The following is a 13,820-nucleotide window of genomic DNA, read 5'->3' on the forward strand; positions in this document are numbered from 1 at the left end:
CCTTCTTTGTTCCCTCTCAACTCTTTAAATTCCTGATGGTCTCATCCTTAAGAGTCGGATGTTATCACCAACCATGGGGCTTGTCCACCCCCATGGCCACACTCCCACATCTCCTTCTTCTTTATTAACATAAGAAAGCACAATTAACACAAATTAAGAAGGCAGGATCAACACAAACTAAAACACAGAGAAAAACTGCCAGGCATACTAAGTCTATCTTTAACAACCTTTGTAAAACCATCCCTGGGAGAGGCAGGCACTGAGTGCTGCCCAGCCGGGGGGCTCTGGCTGCCCCTCCAACTCCTGGAGTCCTTGTTTGTGGGTCCAGCATATGCCAGTGGGACCCTCCCATATGCTGTTTTTTGTTTCTCCCTGCTCTGTTAGCCTGCCCCTGTTCCTGTTCTTCATGTCCCTGTTTAAGGTGTCTCCTGAATCACCCTTCTTTGTTCCCTCTCAACTCTTTACTTTCCTGATGGCCTCATCTTTAAGAGTGGGTTGTTATCACCAACCATGGGACTTGTGGACCCCCATGGCCATGCTCCCACATCTCCCCCTTCTTTATTAACATAAAAGAGCTCGATTAACACAAATTAAGAAAGCAGGTTTAACACAAATTAAGGAGGCGCGATTAACAGAAATTAAGAAAGCAAGAGTAACACAAATTAAAAAAGCACTATTAACACAAACTAAAATACAGAGAAAAACTGCCAGGCATACTAATTCCATCTTTAACAAACTTTGTAACCCCATCCCTGGGAGAGGCAGGCACTGAGTGCTGCCCAGCTGGGGGGCTCTGGCTGCCCCTCCAACTCCTGGAGTCCTTGTTTGTGGGTCCTGCCTATGCCAGGGAGACCCTCCCATATGCTGTTTTTTGTTTGTCCCTGTTCTGATAGCCTGTCCCTATTCATTCCTTTTTTGTTTTTGTCCCTGTTCTGTTAGACTATCCCTGTTCCTGTTCTTCATGTCCCTGTTTAAGGTGTCTCCTGAATCACCCTTCTTTGTTCCTTCTCAAGGCTTTACTTTCCTCATGGCCTCATCTTTAAGAGTCGGATGTGATCACCAACCATGGGGCTTGTCGACCCCCATGGCCACACTCCCACATCTCCTCCTTCTTTATTAACATAAGAAAGCGCAATTAACACAAATTAAGAAGGCAGGATCAACACAAACTAAAACACAGAGAAAAACTGCCAGGCATACTAAGACTATCTTTAACAAACTTTGCAACCCCATCCCTGGGAGAGGCAGGCACTGAGTGCTGCCCAGACGGGGGGCTCTGGCTGCCCCTCCAACTCCTGGAGTCCTTGTTTGTGGGTCCAGCATATGCCAGTGGGACCCTCCCATATGCTCTTTTTTGTTTCTCCCTGCTCTGTTAGCCTGTCCCTGTTCCTGTTCTTCATGTCCCTGGTTAAGGTGTCTCCTGAATCACCCTTCTTTGTTCCCTCTCAACTCTTTACTTTCCTGATGGCCTCATCTTTAAGAGTCGGATGTTATCACCAACCATGGGACTTGTCGACCCCCATGGCCATGCTCCCACAACTCCCCCTTCTTTATTAACATAAAAGAGCTCGATTAACACAAATTAAGAAAGCAGGTTTAACACAAATTATGAAGGCGCGATTTACAGAAATTAAGAAAGCAAGAGTAACACAAATTAAGAAAGCACTATTAACACAAACTAAAATACAGAGAAAAACTGCCAGGCATACTAATTCCATCTTTAACAAACTTTGTAACCCCATCCCTGGGAGAGGCAGGCACTGAGTGCTTCCCAGCTGGGGGGCTCTGGCTGCCCCTCCAACTCCCGGAGTCCTTGTTTGTGGGTCCTGCCTATGCCAACGAGACCCTCCCATACGCTGTTTTTTGTTTGTCCCTGTTCTGATAGCCTGTCCCTATTCATTCCTTTTTTGTTTTTGTCCCTGTTCTGTTAGCTTGTCCCTGTTCCTGTTCTTCATGTCCCTGGTTAAGGTGTCTCCTGAATCACCCTTCTTTGTTCCCTCGCAAGGCTTTACTTTCCTCATGGTCTCACCTTTAAGAGTCGGATGTGATCACCAACCATGGGGCTTGTCGACCCCCATGGCCACACTCCCACATCTCCTCCTTCTTTATTTACATAAGAAAGCACAATTAACACAAATTAAGAAGGCAGGATCAACACAAACTAAAACACAGAGAAAAACTGCCAGGCATACTAAGACTATCTTTAACAAACTTTGCAACCCCATCCAGTTGGAGAGGCAGGCACTGAGTGCTTCCCAGCTGGGGGGCTCTGGCTGCCCCTCAAACTCCTGGAGTCCTTGTTTGTGGGTCCTGCCTATGCCAGCGAGACCCTCCCATACGCTGTTTTTTGTTTGTCCCTGTTCTGATAGCCTGTTCCTATTCATTACTTTTTTGTTTTTGTCCCTGTTCTGTTAGACTATCCCTGTTCCTGTTCTTCATGTCCCTGTTTAAGGTGTCTCCTGAATCACCCTTCTTTGTTCCCTCGCAAGGCTTTACTTTCCTCATGGTCTCATCTTTAAGAGTCGGATGTGATCACCAACCATGGGGCTTGTCGACCCCCATGGCCACACTCCCACATCTCCTCCTTCTTTATTAACATAAGAAAGCGCAATTAACACAAATTAAGAAGGCAGGATCAACACAAACTAAAACACAGAGAAAAACTGCCAGGCATACTAAGACTATCTTTAACAAACTTTGCAACCCCATCCCTGGGAGAGGCAGGCACTGAGTGCTGCCCAGACGGGGGGCTCTGGCTGCCCCTCCAACTCCTGGAGTCCTTGTTTGTGGGTCCTGCGTAAGCCAGCGTGACCCTCCCATAAGCTCTTTTTGTTCGTCCCTGTTCTGTTAGCCTGTACCTATTCCTTTTTTTTTTTTCCCTGTTCCCTTTGCCTGTCCCTATTCATTCCTTTTTTGTTTTTGTCCCTGTTCTGTTAGCCTGTCCCTGTTCCTGTTCTTCATGTCCCTGTTTGTTTTCTTCTCGTCCCTGTTCGTTTTCATGTCCCTGTTGGGGGGCGATTTGTGGCGTAAAGACCGCACAGACAACGGGGTTCTTTCAGGATCTGTAACTGCTACCTCTTTATTGATGACATAACTTGAACTCTCTCTTACTGAGGGCATAACTTCATCTCTCAGAGTGAGGGCACAACTTCATTCTATCCCTTATTCAGGAAAGGCTCCCTTCCTATAATTTCCGCCTCACAGCAGTACCTTTCCACTAACTAGTCATTGGTCAACAACTTTGCCCGGCAACAGCAAACACCCAGCCACTTCCATGCATTAATGGCTGGAGAACTAGCCACCCCAGACAAGAAGGTGTCACCTGAATCACCCTTCTTTGTTCCCTCTCAAGGCTTTAAATTCCTGATGGTCTCATCCTTAAGAGTCCTATGTTATCACCAACCATGGGGCTTGTCGACCCCCATGGCCACACTCCCACATCTCCTTCTTCTTTATTAACATAAGAAAGCGCGATTAACACAAATTAAGAAGGCAGGATCAACACAAACTAAAACACAGAGAAAAACTGCCAGGCATACTAAGTCTATCTTTAACAACCTTTGTAAAACCATCCCTGGGAGAGGCAGGCACTGAGTGCTGCCCAGCCGGGGGGCTCTGGCTGACCCTCCAACTCCTGGAGTCCTTGTTTGTGGGTCCAGCATATGCCAGTGGGACCCTCCCATATGCTGTTTTTTGTTTCTCCCTGCTCTGTTAGCCTGTCCCTGTTCCTGTTCTTCATGTCCCTGGTTAAGGTGTCTCCTGAATCACCCTTCTTTGTTCCCTCTCAACTCTTTACTTTCCTGATGGCCTCATCTTTAAGAGTGGGTTGTTATCACCAACCATGGGACTTGTGGACCCCCATGGCCATGCTCCCACATCTCCCCCTTCTTTATTAACATAAAAGAGCTCGATTAACACAAATTAAGAAAGCAGGTTTAACACAAATTAAGGAGGCGCGATTAACAGAAATTAAGAAAGCAAGAGTAACACAAATTAAAAAAGCACTATTAACACAAACTAAAATACAGAGAAAAACTGCCAGGCATACTAATTCCATCTTTAACAAACTTTGTAACCCCATCCCTGGGAGAGGCAGGCACTGAGTGCTGCCCAGCTGGGGGGCTCTGGCTGCCCCTCCAACTCCTGGAGTCCTTGTTTGTGGGTCCTGCCTATGCCAGGGAGACCCTCCCATATGCTGTTTTTTGTTTGTCCCTGTTCTGATAGCCTGTCCCTATTCATTCCTTTTTTGTTTTTGTCCCTGTTCTGTTAGACTATCCCTGTTCCTGTTCTTCATGTCCCTGTTTAAGGTGTCTCCTGAATCACCCTTCTTTGTTCCTTCTCAAGGCTTTACTTTCCTCATGGCCTCATCTTTAAGAGTCGGATGTGATCACCAACCATGGGGCTTGTCGACCCCCATGGCCACACTCCCACATCTCCTCCTTCTTTATTAACATAAGAAAGCGCAATTAACACAAATTAAGAAGGCAGGATCAACACAAACTAAAACACAGAGAAAAACTGCCAGGCATACTAAGACTATCTTTAACAAACTTTGCAACCCCATCCCTGGGAGAGGCAGGCACTGAGTGCTGCCCAGACGGGGGGCTCTGGCTGCCCCTCCAACTCCTGGAGTCCTTGTTTGTGGGTCCAGCATATGCCAGTGGGACCCTCCCATATGCTCTTTTTTGTTTCTCCCTGCTCTGTTAGCCTGTCCCTGTTCCTGTTCTTCATGTCCCTGGTTAAGGTGTCTCCTGAATCACCCTTCTTTGTTCCCTCTCAACTCTTTACTTTCCTGATGGCCTCATCTTTAAGAGTCGGATGTTATCACCAACCATGGGACTTGTCGACCCCCATGGCCATGCTCCCACAACTCCCCCTTCTTTATTAACATAAAAGAGCTCGATTAACACAAATTAAGAAAGCAGGTTTAACACAAATTATGAAGGCGCGATTTACAGAAATTAAGAAAGCAAGAGTAACACAAATTAAGAAAGCACTATTAACACAAACTAAAATACAGAGAAAAACTGCCAGGCATACTAATTCCATCTTTAACAAACTTTGTAACCCCATCCCTGGGAGAGGCAGGCACTGAGTGCTTCCCAGCTGGGGGGCTCTGGCTGCCCCTCCAACTCCCGGAGTCCTTGTTTGTGGGTCCTGCCTATGCCAACGAGACCCTCCCATACGCTGTTTTTTGTTTGTCCCTGTTCTGATAGCCTGTCCCTATTCATTCCTTTTTTGTTTTTGTCCCTGTTCTGTTAGCTTGTCCCTGTTCCTGTTCTTCATGTCCCTGGTTAAGGTGTCTCCTGAATCACCCTTCTTTGTTCCCTCGCAAGGCTTTACTTTCCTCATGGTCTCACCTTTAAGAGTCGGATGTGATCACCAACCATGGGGCTTGTCGACCCCCATGGCCACACTCCCACATCTCCTCCTTCTTTGTTTACATAAGAAAGCACAATTAACACAAATTAAGAAGGCAGGATCAACACAAACTAAAACACAGAGAAAAACTGCCAGGCATACTAAGACTATCTTTAACAAACTTTGCAACCCCATCCCTGGGAGAGGCAGGCACTGAGTGCTTCCCAGCTGGGGGGCTCTGGCTGCCCCTCAAACTCCTGGAGTCCTTGTTTGTGGGTCCTGCCTATGCCAGCGAGACCCTCCCATACGCTGTTTTTTGTTTGTCCCTGTTCTGATAGCCTGTTCCTATTCATTACTTTTTTGTTTTTGTCCCTGTTCTGTTAGACTATCCCTGTTCCTGTTCTTCATGTCCCTGTTTAAGGTGTCTCCTGAATCACCCTTCTTTGTTCCCTCGCAAGGCTTTACTTTCCTCATGGTCTCATCTTTAAGAGTCGGATGTGATCACCAACCATGGGGCTTGTCGACCCCCATGGCCACACTCCCACATCTCCTCCTTCTTTATTAACATAAGAAAGCGCAATTAACACAAATTAAGAAGGCAGGATCAACACAAACTAAAACACAGAGAAAAACTGCCAGGCATACTAAGACTATCTTTAACAAACTTTGCAACCCCATCCCTGGGAGAGGCAGGCACTGAGTGCTGCCCAGACGGGGGGCTCTGGCTGCCCCTCCAACTCCTGGAGTCCTTGTTTGTGGGTCCTGCGTAAGCCAGCGTGACCCTCCCATAAGCTCTTTTTGTTCGTCCCTGTTCTGTTAGCCTGTACCTATTCCTTTTTTTTTTTTCCCTGTTCCCTTTGCCTGTCCCTATTCATTCCTTTTTTGTTTTTGTCCCTGTTCTGTTAGCCTGTCCCTGTTCCTGTTCTTCATGTCCCTGTTTGTTTTCTTCTCGTCCCTGTTCGTTTTCATGTCCCTGTTGGGGGGCGATTTGTGGCGTAAAGACCGCACAGACAACGGGGTTCTTTCAGGATCTGTAACTGCTACCTCTTTATTGATGACATAACTTGAACTCTCTCTTACTGAGGGCATAACTTCATCTCTCAGAGTGAGGGCACAACTTCATTCTATCCCTTATTCAGGAAAGGCTCCCTTCCTATAATTTCCGCCTCACAGCAGTACCTTTCCACTAACTAGTCATTGGTCAACAACTTTGCCCGGCAACAGCAAACACCCAGCCACTTCCATGCATTAATGGCTGGAGAACTAGCCACCCCAGACAAGAAGGTGTCACCTGAATCACCCTTCTTTGTTCCCTCTCAAGGCTTTAAATTCCTGATGGTCTCATCCTTAAGAGTCCTATGTTATCACCAACCATGGGGCTTGTCGACCCCCATGGCCACACTCCCACATCTCCTTCTTCTTTATTAACATAAGAAAGCGCGATTAACACAAATTAAGAAGGCAGGATCAACACAAACTAAAACACAGAGAAAAACTGCCAGGCATACTAAGTCTATCTTTAACAACCTTTGTAAAACCATCCCTGGGAGAGGCAGGCACTGAGTGCTGCCCAGCCGGGGGGCTCTGGCTGACCCTCCAACTCCTGGAGTCCTTGTTTGTGGGTCCAGCATATGCCAGTGGGACCCTCCCATATGCTGTTTTTTGTTTCTCCCTGCTCTGTTAGCCTGTCCCTGTTCCTGTTCTTCATGTCCCTGGTTAAGGTGTCTCCTGAATCACCCTTCTTTGTTCCCTCTCAACTCTTTACTTTCCTGATGGCCTCATCTTTAAGAGTCGGATGTTATCACCAACCATGGGACTTGTCGACCCCCATGGCCAGGCTCCCACATCTCCCCCTTCTTTATTAACATAAAAGAGCTCGATTAACACAAATTAAGAAAGCAGGTTTAACACAAATTAAGAAGGCGCGATTAACAGAAATTAAGAAAGCAAGAGTAACACAAATTAAGAAAGCACTATTAACACAAACTAAAATACAGAGAAAAACTGCCAGGCATACTAATTCCATCTTTAACAAACTTTGTAACCCCATCCCTGGGAGAGGCAGGCACTGAGTGCTGCCCAGCCGGGGGGCTCTGGCTGCCTCTCCAACTCCTGGAGTCCTTGTTTGTGGGTCCTGCCTATACCAGCGTGACCCTCCCATATGCTGTTTTTTGTTTGTCCCTGTTCTGATAACCTGTCCCTATTCATTCCCTTTTTGTTTTTGTCCCTGTTCTGTTAGACTATCCCTGTTCCTGTTCCTCATGTCCCTGCTTAAGGTGTCTCCTGAATCACCCTTCTTTGTTCCCTCTCAAGGCTTTACTTTCCTGATGGTCTCATCTTTAAGAGTCGGATGTGATCACCAACCATGGGGCTTGTCGACCCCCATGGCCACACTCCCACACCTCCTCCTTCTTTATTAACATAAGAAAGCGCAATTAACACAAATTAAGAAGGCAGGATCAACACAAACTTAAACACAGAGAAAAACTGCCAGGCATACTAAGTCTATCTTTAACAACCTTTTTAAAACCATCCCTGGGAGAGGCAGGCACTGAGTGCTGCCCAGACGGGGGGCTCTGGCTACCCCTCCAACTCCTGGAGTCCTTGTTTGTGGGTCCTGCCTATACCAGCGTGACCCTCCCATATGCTGTTTTTTGTTTGTCCCTGTTCTGATAGCCTGTCCCTGTTCCTGTTCTTCATGTCCCTGTTTAAGGTGTCTCCTGAATCACCCTTCTTTGTCACCTCTCAACTCTTTACATTCCTGATGGTCTCATCCTTAATAGTCTGATGTTATCACAAACCATGGGGCTTGTCCACCCCCCCATGGCCACACTCCCACATCTCCCCCTTCTTTATTAACATAAGAAAGCGCAATTAACACAAATTAAGAAAGCACTATTAACACAAACTAAAACACAGAGAAAAACTGCCAGGCATACTAATTCCATCTTTAACAAACTTTGTAAACCCATCCCTGGCAGAGGGAGACACTAAGTGCTGCCCAGCCGGGGGGCTCTGGCTGCCCCTCCAACTCCTGGAGTCCTTGTTTGTGGGTCCGGCCTATGCCAGCGAGACCCTCCCATACGCTGTTTTTTGTTTGTCGCTGTTCTGATAGCATGTCCCTATTCATTCCTTTTTGTTTTTGTCCCTGTTCTGTTAGACTATCCCTGTTCCTGTTCTTCATGTCCCTGTTTAAGGTGTCTCCTGAATCACCCTTCTTTGTTCCCTCTCAACTCTTTAAATTCCTGATGGTCTCATCCTTAAGAGTCGGATGTTATTACCAACCATGGGGCTTGTCGACCCCCATGGCCACACTCCCACATTTTCCCCTTCTTTATTAACATAAGAAAGCGCGTTTAACACAAATTAAGAAGGCAGGATCAACACAAACAAAAACACAGAGAAAAACTGCCAGGCATACTAAGTCTATGTTTAACAACCTTTGTAAAACCATCCCTGGGAGAGGCAGGCACTGAGTACTGCCCAGCCAGGGGGCTCTGGCTGCCCCTCCAACTCCTGGAGTCCTTGTTTGTGGGTCCAGCATATGCGAGTGGGACCCTCCCATATGCTGTTTTTTGTTTCTCCCTGCTCTGTTAGCCTGTCCCTGTTCCTGTTCTTCATGTCCCTGTTTAAGGTGTCTCCTGAATCACCCTTCTTTGTTCCCTCTCAGGGCTTTACTTTCCTGATGGTCTCATCTTTAAGAGTCAGATGTGATCACCAACCATGGGGCTTGTCGACCCCCATGGCCACACTCCCACATCTCCTCCTTCTTTATTAACATAAGAAAGCGCAATTAAAACAAATTAAGAAGGCAGGATCAACACAAATTAAAACACAGAGAAATGCTGCCAGGCATACTAAGACTATCTTTAACAAACTTTGCAACCCCATCCCTGGGAGTGGCAGGTACTGAGTGCTGCCCAGTCTGGGGGCTCTGGCTGCCCCGCCAACTCCTGGAGTCCTTGTTTGGGGGTCCTGCGTAAGCCAGCGTGACCCTCCCATAAGCTCTTTTTGTTCGTCCCTGTTCTGTTAGCCTGTACGTATTCATTCCTTTTCTGTTTTTGTCCCAGTTCCGTTTGCCTGTCCCTATTCATTCCTTTTTTGTTTTTGTCCCTGTTCTGTTAGCCTGTCCCTGTTCCTGTTCTTCATTCCCCTGTTTGTTTTCTTCTCGTCCCTGTTCATTTCATGTCCCTGTTGGGGGGCGATTTGTGGCGTAAAGACCGCACGGACAACGGGGTTCTTTCAGGATCTGTAACTGCTACCTCTTTATTGATGACATAACTTGAACTCTCTCTTACTGAGGGCATAAGTTCATCTCTCAGAGTGAGGGCACAACTTCATTCTATCCCTTATTCAGGAAAGGCTCCCTTCCTATAATTTCTGCCTCACAGCAGTACCTTTCCACTAACTAGTCATTGGTCAACAACTTTGCCCGGCAACACCAAACACCCAGCCACTTCCATGCATTAATGGCTGGAGAACAAGCCACCCCAGACAACAAGGTGTCACCTGAATCACCCTTCTTTGTTCCCTCTCAACTCTTTAAATTCCTGATGGTCTCATCCTTAAGAGTCGGATGTTATCACCAACCATGGGGCTTGTCGACCCCCATGGCCACACTCCCACATCTCCTTCTTCTTTATTAACATAAGAAAGCGCGATTAACACAAATTAAGAAGGCAGGATCAACACAAACTAAAACACAGAGAAAAACTGCCAGGCATACTAATTCCATCTTTAACAATCTTTGTAAAACCATCCCTGGGAGAGGCAGGCACTGAGTTCTGCCCAGCCGGGGGGCTCGTGCTGCCCCTCCAACTCCTGGAGTCCTTGTTTGTGGGTCCTGCCTATGCCAGTGGGACCCTCCCATATGCTGATTTTTGTTTCTCCCTGCTCTGTTAGCCTGTCCCTGTTCCTGTTCTTCATGTCCCTGTTTAAGGTGTCTCCTGAATCACCCTTCTTTGTTCCCTCTCAACTCTTTACTTTCCTGATGGCCTCATCTTTAAGAGTGGGTTGTTATCACCAACCATGGGACTTGTCGACCCCCATGGCCAGGCTCCCACATCTCCCCCTTCTTTATTAACATAAAAGAGCTCGATTAACACAAATTAAGAAAGCAGGTTTAACACAAATTATGAAGGCGCGATTAACAGAAATTAAGAAAGCAAGAGTATCACAAATTAAGAAAGCACTATTAACACAAACTAAAATACAGAGAAAAACTGCCAGGCATACTAATTCCATCTTTAACAAACTTTGTAACCCCATCCCTGGGAGAGGCAGGCACTGAGTGCTGCCCAGCCGGGGGGCTCTGGCTGCCCCTCCAACTCCTGGAGTCCTTGTTTGGGGGTCCTGCGTAAGCCAGCGTGACCCTCCCATACCCTCTTTTTGTTCGTCCCTATTCTGTTAGCCTGTACCTATTCATTCCTTTTCTGGTTTTGTCCCTGTTCCCTTAGACTATCCCTGTTCCTGTTCTTCATGTCCCTGTTTAAGGTGTCTCCTGAATCACCCTTCTTTGTTCCCTTTCAACTCTTTACTTTCCTGATGGTCTCTACTTTATTAGTCAGATCTTATCACCAACCATGGGGCTTGTCTAACCCCATGGCCAGGCTCCCACATCTCCCCCTCCTTTATTAACATAAAAGAACTCGATTAACACAAATTAAGAAAGCAGGTTTAACACAAATTAAGAAGGCGCGATTAACAGAAATTAAGAAAGCAAGAGTAACACAAATTAAGAAAGCACTATTAACACAAACTAAAATACAGAGAACAACTGCCAGGCATACTAATTCCATCTTTAACAAACTTTGTAACCCCGTCCCTGGGAGAGGCAGGACCTGAGTGCTGCCCAGCTGGGGGGCTCTGGCTGCCCCTCCAACTCCTGGAGTCCTTGTTTGGGGGTCCTGCGTAAACCATCGTGACCCTCCCATATGCTCTTTTTGGTCATCCCTGTTCTGTTAGCCTGTACCTGATCATTCCTTTTCTGTTTTTGTCCCTGTTCCGTTTGCCTGTCCCTATTCATTCCTTTTTTGTTTTTGTCCCTGTTCTGTTTGCCTGTCCCTGTTCCTCTTCTTCATGTCCCTGTTTGTTTTCTTCTCGTCCCTGTTCGTTTTCATGTCCCTGTTGGGGGGCGATTTGTGGCGTAAAGACCGCACGGACAACACGGTTCTTTCAGGATCTGTAACTGCTACCTCTTTATTGATGACATAACTTGAACTCTCTCTTACTGAGGGCATAACTTCATCTCTCAGAGTGAGGGCACAACTTCATTCTATCCCTTATTCTGGAAAGGCTCCCTTCCTGTAACTTCCGCCTCACAGCAGTACCTTTCCACTAACTAGTCATTGGTCAACAACTTTGCCCGGCAACAGCAAACACCCAGCCACTTCCATGCATTAATGGCTGGAGAACTAGCCACCCCAGACAAGAAGGTGTCACCTGAATCACCCTTCTTTGTTCCCTCTCAACTCTTTAAATTCCTGATGGTCTCATCCTTAAGAGTCGGATGTTATCACCAACCATGGGGCTTGTCGACCCCCATGGCCACACTCCCACATCTCCTTCTTCTTTATTAACATAAGAAAGCGCGATTAACACAAATTAAGAAGGCAGGATCAACACAAACTAAAACACAGAGAAAAACTGCCAGGCATACTAATTCCATCTTTAACAATCTTTGTAAAACCATCCCTGGGAGAGGCAGGCACTGAGTTCTGCCCAGCCGGGGGGCTCGTGCTGCCCCTCCAACTCCTGGAGTCCTTGTTTGTGGGTCCTGCCTATGCCAGTGGGACCCTCCCATATGCTGATTTTTGTTTCTCCCTGCTCTGTTAGCCTGTCCCTGTTCCTGTTCTTCATGTCCCTGTTTAAGGTGTCTCCTGAATCACCCTTCTTTGTTCCCTCTCAACTCTTTACTTTCCTGATGGCCTCATCTTTAAGAGTGGGTTGTTATCACCAACCATGGGACTTGTCGACCCCCATGGCCAGGCTCCCACATCTCCCCCTTCTTTATTAACATAAAAGAGCTCGATTAACACAAATTAAGAAAGCAGGTTTAACACAAATTATGAAGGCGCGATTAACAGAAATTAAGAAAGCAAGAGTATCACAAATTAAGAAAGCACTATTAACACAAACTAAAATACAGAGAAAAACTGCCAGGCATACTAATTCCATCTTTAACAAACTTTGTAACCCCATCCCTGGGAGAGGCAGGCACTGAGTGCTGCCCAGCCGGGGGGCTCTGGCTGCCCCTCCAACTCCTGGAGTCCTTGTTTGGGGGTCCTGCGTAAGCCAGCGTGACCCTCCCATACCCTCTTTTTGTTCGTCCCTATTCTGTTAGCCTGTACCTATTCATTCCTTTTCTGGTTTTGTCCCTGTTCCCTTAGACTATCCCTGTTCCTGTTCTTCATGTCCCTGTTTAAGGTGTCTCCTGAATCACCCTTCTTTGTTCCCTTTCAACTCTTTACTTTCCTGATGGTCTCTACTTTATTAGTCAGATCTTATCACCAACCATGGGGCTTGTCTAACCCCATGGCCAGGCTCCCACATCTCCCCCTCCTTTATTAACATAAAAGAACTCGATTAACACAAATTAAGAAAGCAGGTTTAACACAAATTAAGAAGGCGCGATTAACAGAAATTAAGAAAGCAAGAGTAACACAAATTAAGAAAGCACTATTAACACAAACTAAAATACAGAGAACAACTGCCAGGCATACTAATTCCATCTTTAACAAACTTTGTAACCCCGTCCCTGGGAGAGGCAGGACCTGAGTGCTGCCCAGCTGGGGGGCTCTGGCTGCCCCTCCAACTCCTGGAGTCCTTGTTTGGGGGTCCTGCGTAAACCATCGTGACCCTCCCATATGCTCTTTTTGGTCATCCCTGTTCTGTTAGCCTGTACCTGATCATTCCTTTTCTGTTTTTGTCCCTGTTCCGTTTGCCTGTCCCTATTCATTCCTTTTTTGTTTTTGTCCCTGTTCTGTTTGCCTGTCCCTGTTCCTCTTCTTCATGTCCCTGTTTGTTTTCTTCTCATCCCTGTTCGTTTTCATGTCCCTGTTTGGGGGCGATTTGTGGCGTAAAGACCGCACGGACAACGCGGTTCTTTCAGGATCTGTAACTGCTACCTCTTTATTGATGACATAACTTGAACTCTCTCTTACTGAGGGCATAACTTCATCTCTCAGAGTGAGGGCACAACTTCATTCTATCCCTTATTCTGGAAAGGCTCCCTTCCTGTAACTTCCGCCTCACAGCAGTACCTTTCCACTAACTAGTCATTGGTCAACAACTTTGCCCGGCAACAGCAAACACCCAGCCACTTCCATGCATTAATGGCTGGAGAACTAGCCACCCCAGACAAGAAGGTGTCACCTGAATCACCCTTCTTTGTTCCCTCTCAACTCTTTAAATTCCTGATGGTCTCATCCTTAAGAGTCGGATGTTATCACCAACCATGG

The sequence above is a fragment of the Anser anser genome (genome assembly GCF_964211835.1).
Source record: "Anser anser genome assembly, chromosome: W".
Lineage (NCBI taxonomy): Eukaryota > Metazoa > Chordata > Aves > Anseriformes > Anatidae > Anser > Anser anser.